This window comes from Setaria viridis, chromosome 3, assembly GCF_005286985.2.
Source record: "Setaria viridis chromosome 3, Setaria_viridis_v4.0, whole genome shotgun sequence".
Classification (NCBI taxonomy): domain Eukaryota; kingdom Viridiplantae; phylum Streptophyta; class Magnoliopsida; order Poales; family Poaceae; genus Setaria; species Setaria viridis.
In genome coordinates this window covers 3,930,777-3,936,776 of record NC_048265.2, presented here as the reverse complement: position 1 = coordinate 3,936,776, position 6,000 = coordinate 3,930,777, and positions in this window count along the sequence as shown.

Here is a 6,000-nt window from a genome sequence, read left to right as displayed (position 1 = left end):
GCTGGAAAATATGCAGTTGATCAGATGTGATCTTCCAAGGTGAAGATTGTAAATTGTGCCGCTATGTAACTGAAACAGTGTAGTGAGTACCAGTTGGTTTCAATTTGTCAGTACGATCCATCCTGAAGGGGGAAGGGTTCTTGCTCCGGCCAAAGGCTAGCCGTGGCCGCTGCCTGCCGCTCCGGGACACATAGTAGAGGTCACCGCGATGACGTCCGGCACCACCGCCAATGGAAGACGACGCCATCCCATTGCCTTCCGCCGTCAGTCGCCGGTCGCCGCCGCAACAGGTTCCCTTTCTTTCGCGTTTCAGTTGGGGGCTTGCTGGGACCTAGGCCCATTCAGGGGGGCCTGGCTGGCTGCTACTGGGCTGCGAAATTCCATAGCGCATCTCCATCCCCGCGCGCGCGCAGCCGAGTGCCCCGTGCACCGATTCTTGGTACGCCGAGCCCATTACTCAAGGTACACCTGAATGGGCAGTATGTAAAAAATCAAAAAATAGAAAAAAAATAAAAAATAGAGATAGTAAAAAATGGGCAGTCTGTTCGAGAGATTCTCTAGAAACCCCACTCCCACAACGCGGATCGGCGCAGGGTTTCCTCCATTTCCTTCCACCGGAAGCTTCTCTCCTCCCTCCCCACCACGAGACGAGCCCAGGCGATCAGGCGAGCGGAGTCATGGCGGCGCCCTTCATCTACTGCCGCTCCTCCATCGAAGGCAACAGTACGGTGTCGACGCTCCCTTCCCCTTCCCCTTCCATTTCTTCTACTGATCTCGAGAGGGGCGCGATTTCTGATGGCGATCTCTCATTCTCGCGCGCTCTGTGTGTATGTGTGTTGCAGCCGAAGACGCTCTCCTCAAGGCTGCCTTCGACGGAGACCTCGCCCGCGTCAAAAGGTAATCACCAGCCAGCCATACTCTCTCCTCTTCACCGCTTCGATCCATTGATCCAGTGTGAACTGTGAAGTTTGCTTGCCCTTGCGTGCTCCTCTGCACCCCTGCGGAATCGAATTACGCGGTCCATTTCAATTTGGTGTTGGGCTGTTTCGGCTACCTCCCTGAAGGACCGAAGGGGCGACCAGAGGGGGGGTGAATGGGAGCCTATAAAAAATTCTCAACGAAAACAAGGCCTATGTCCCAAACGCAACCCCAAAGCACACGGTGCGTTCAATCGTCAAGATGACGCAAGTCAACTCGTGACTAGCTCACCCTAGGAACGATAAGAGACGCACAAATTACAGCGGAAATATAGCATGAATTGATTCTATCAAATTTGCACGGATGAGACAAAACAAGAACACTATTAATCACTTATTTAAGTAGGCATGGAAGAATTAGCCATTAATTAAATAAACTAAGCATGCAAGAAGAAACATTTAATTTAAATAGCTCGGCATGATTAGCAAGATTTAAAACTAATTTAGTAGCTAAATAGGAATTAACTACCAAGGTGCGTGACTTAAATAAAAGAACAGAAGAATAAGCTCACTGTAGCTGGTTTGCTCCTTGCGTGAGTGGCAGGCTTGCTGCCACTGGATGGCCTGCGGGTGCTTGCTTGGAATTGCTGAAAACCTGGCCCGCGAGCACCTGCTGCTGCAGTTTGGGCCACCAGATGCAATCCGGCCCAGGTAACGAGCTGGCCTGCGGCACAGCTTGCTCGGCCTGCTGCGCAACTTGCTGGCCTGCTGCTCTGGTGCAGACTTGCGTGCGCTGTCCCGTACCTCTCGTCTGCTGCTCGACCTGAAGAACAGAAAGAAAACAAAAGGCACCGAGAGCTCGGTTCGAACTTCAATTCAAAAATCTATCCTCAATATTCCATGAATTGAGACGAAACTTGAGCTATAGATACGCAACCACAAGGGCTAATGGATCCACGAAAAAGATCTCAAAAAGCTCAAGTATCCATCACGGATTTTGGAGAAAACCGAAACCCTAACTCAAGAACGCGATTTGGGAAAAACTCAAAATCAAGCCGGATTCGTGAGGGATTTGAAAGGAGATCATATCACGAATGTTCTCCAAGGTCCTAGCAACATTTCCCTTCAACCAATCTCACGAGATTCGGGCTCAAACATGATGAACGAAAAATCCCCAAAAATAGTTCCGAAAATAGGGAAAAAGAAAAACGCTCGGGAATCAAAGATTTAGCACGATTTGAGACAACAAATAAAGCTAAATCACGAGAACATCTTCTATACAAGATGAGGACTAGCCTCCTCCCTTCATCCACCCACTAAAGATGAAGAAATCAAGAGAAAAGAGTAATCACTCCCTAATCCCCCTCTCTCCTCTCACTTTAAGCACATGACTAGCCTCTAAGCAAATAGATCATGAGTTGATAAGCCAAGAGGTGCTGAAATAACCAGCCCCCCATCCCTATTTATAGTCCAGGACGAAAGACTATACTACCCCTACAGCTACAACTAAGATAACTACCCACGCAGGGGCATTTTGGTCCAAGTTTTTATCTGTGCACCGGACGGACACGCCGCCTTCACGACTTTGCTTCGCCTCGACGCAAGCTTCGCGATGACGCCACGTGCCCTCCTTCTCGAAGCTCCGGCCGCACCGGGCTCGCCCCCGGTTTTGAGGCCCAAACCGGGAAACCTGCCTGCGTGGTGGTTTTGAGGCCCAAACCACCCAAACCGTCCATTGACGCGTGTCCGGCCTCCGCCAAGCCTCCTGCTTGACTCGACCGACACCGTCTCCAACCTGTCATGCCCTCTCGTCATTCCGTGCACCATGTGGATGGCCCGTGACTTCGCCCGGACTCCTCGGGTCCATCGGTCCAAGCCTACTCGCGTTCATCCTTCACCGCCCTTGGTCCATCGGCATGAACCTTTCGCTTGACCTTCACCGCACGCCGTCGACTGCCACGTCGCATCCTACACCTGCACATCACAAGCCAAGAGAAACATCAAACCAACACAACGTTGTCAATCACTCATCATCCAAGGGTGACCACCATTGGTCCTCAATCTCCCCCTTGATGAGTGCATTGACAACACCCCACAAATTCATAGTGTTGAAACAGAAAAACAAGAAACTCAAAATAGAAAAATCTCAGTCCCCTAAGATAAGGGCAACGGCTCTACACAACTGAGACAAAATCATGTGATCCCTCAAGAAGAGGCAGAAAATGGGCTCAACACCAATCACATGAAAATCCAAACTCAAATCAAAACCGGCTCCTCAAGAAGAGGTAAACAGCTCAACGCGACCGGTACAAGGGCATAAAAGCATAACAAAAGTATAACAACTCATAACTACTCCCCCTGAACATACGCACTCCTCCTGAAATCATGCATACATGCAAAGTCTCCCCCTTGACAGATGAATGAGTTTGTGTAGATTTCTCTCCCCCTTGTTGACAATGCAACCATCAAGAAAAGTATGAAAGCACAAAGTGCATGCCATGGAAATGTAGAACCTAACAAGCTTCTCAAATATATCACAATGCACTCTCAAAGGCTACTAGGGAGATAACGCTTGATAGATCATAAGAAACAATAGCATCGCCAACAAGATGATATCGAGTTACAACAGTGGAGGTGAAGCAAGTATCAAGTTTTAGCAATGTATAAAAAGATCACCACATGAGCATTCACCTAGTTAAGAATCACCCAAGCAAGAATAGATTAGTCCATCAAGAGCTCATACTAGGAAAATCCATTCTCAACAAGAGATCATTGCAAACACCCACATATGCATCCCAAGTCATGTTTAAAGCTTGTTGAAACAAAGTGTCTACTTCTTTTGGTAGACATCTTGTAACAACTAAGCAAGCAATAATATCACATTAAGCACAAAAACTTGGTGAATTTATGAAGTTTTCAGCATATTTCTTTTCAGTATTCACACAAAACAAAATACATGAAGTGCCTTTGCGGCACAAAGAAGCCATGCTTCCCCAAGGGGTGCATCATGGGCTAAACATTTGCAATGATACTTAGATCTTTGACCCAATTGAAAAGAACATGAATTCCAAACATAAGCTAGATATGGAACCAGTATTCAACCAAGGGCAAACCATAACCAAGCATCTACTCATGGGTGATAAGCAAGTTAATAGAGTAGAATTTAGCATTGAATTTCAAAAACAGTTATCTCAACAAGTATACAATATCATCAAGAGCATAACTGCACATTGCATCAAAATCATCAACCACAGCACTACCTCACAAGTAGCATAAGGGAGTACACAAGATATATAGGAGAAGCTCATCTAGTGCAACATGATACAAAATGCAATATGACACAAAATGCATGGAAACTAAGCTAAAATGATACAGATGAACAACATGCCATACCCAAATGTAAACTAAGGTAAAGCATGACATGATGTTCATATGTATCATCCACCACAATATATCACAAAAGATAGCATGATAAGATATACATGAAGAACTCAAAGCTATCATGAACAAGTGACTATCCTACCATGTTTTGTACAAAAATGATACAAGTATAATACAAGAGAAACTCCAAAAACCCAACTCAGAAAGGAAAGCAAACACCCAACTCCCCCCGCAAACGAGCAAAAGTGGCTTGATCCAGGGGTTTGGTGAAAATGTCCGCGAGTTGATTTTGGGTAGCAACATAGCCAAGGTCAATATCCCCTTTCTCAACATGATCTCTCAGAAAATGATATCTCACATCAATGTGTTTAGTTTTTGAGTGGAGAACGGGGTTCTTGGCTACACTAATGGCACTCGTGCTGTCATAAAGAAGAGGTACACGAGTAAAATCCAAACCAAAGTCTCTCAAAGTGGAAATCATCCAAAGCAGCTGAGAACAACAGCTAGCAGCAGCAACATACTCAGCTTCGGTGGTAGACTGAGCAACACTAGATTGTTTGCGAGAAGACCAAGAGACCAAAGATGAACCGAGAAACTGGCAAGTTCCCGAGGTAGACTTGCGATCCAAGCGACACCCAGCAAAGTCCGCATCGGAGTATCCCCGGAGCGTGAGTGTCGAGGAGGCAGAATACCACAAACCGAACTCAGGGGTAAAGCGGAGATACCTCATCATCCTCATCACTGCTTGACGGTGAGATGTCCTCGGTGAAGCCTGAAAACGAGCGCACAGACACACGGCGAAGTGTATGTCCGGCCTCGTCGCCGTCAGGTACAAGAGGGAGCCGATCATGCTTCTGTACTCCTTCTGGTCCACCGGTTCGCCATCTTCATCCGCATCTAGTGCCGTCGTCGTACCCATTGGTGTGGAGAGTGGCTTAGCATCAGCCATGTCAAACTTCCTCAACACGTCCTTCGTGTACTTCCCTTGGTGCACGAAGGTTCCTTCCTTGCTTTGCTTGATCTGTAGCCCGAGGAAGAAGGTCAACTCACCCATCATCGACATCTCGAACTCCCTGCTCATGTCATCTGCAAACTTGGCAACCAAAGCATGAGAAGAACCACCAAAGATAATATCATCCATGTATATCTGAATAATCAATAAGTCATTGCCTTGCCTGAGGAGAAAGAGTGTTTTATCAACTGATCCCATTTCAAACCCATTCCCAAGCAAAAATGATTTCAATCTAGCATACCACGCTCGGGGTGCTTGTTTTAGGCCATAGAGAGCTTTCTGGAGTTTGAAAACACGATCAGGATATTTAGGACTCTCAAAACCAGGGGGTTGTTTCACATACACTTCCTCCTCTATGAAACCATTTAGGAAGGCACTTTTCACATCCATTTGGAAGAGCTTAAAACCTTTAGCCATAGAGAAGGCTAGAAGGATTCTAATTGCTTCCAAACGGGCAACAGGGGCAAAGGTTTTCCCCTCTTTTTGGCTAAAACCTTGGGCAACCAACCTCGCTTTGTTTCTCACAATCAACCCATCCTCACCTTGTTTGTTTTTGAAAACCCATTTTGTTCCTATAGGATGGCAATTTGGAGGTGGTTCAACTAAAACCCAAACCCTGTTTCGCTCAAAGTTCTCCAACTCCTCATGCATGGCATTAACCCAATTTGAATCAGATAAAGCATGTCCAAT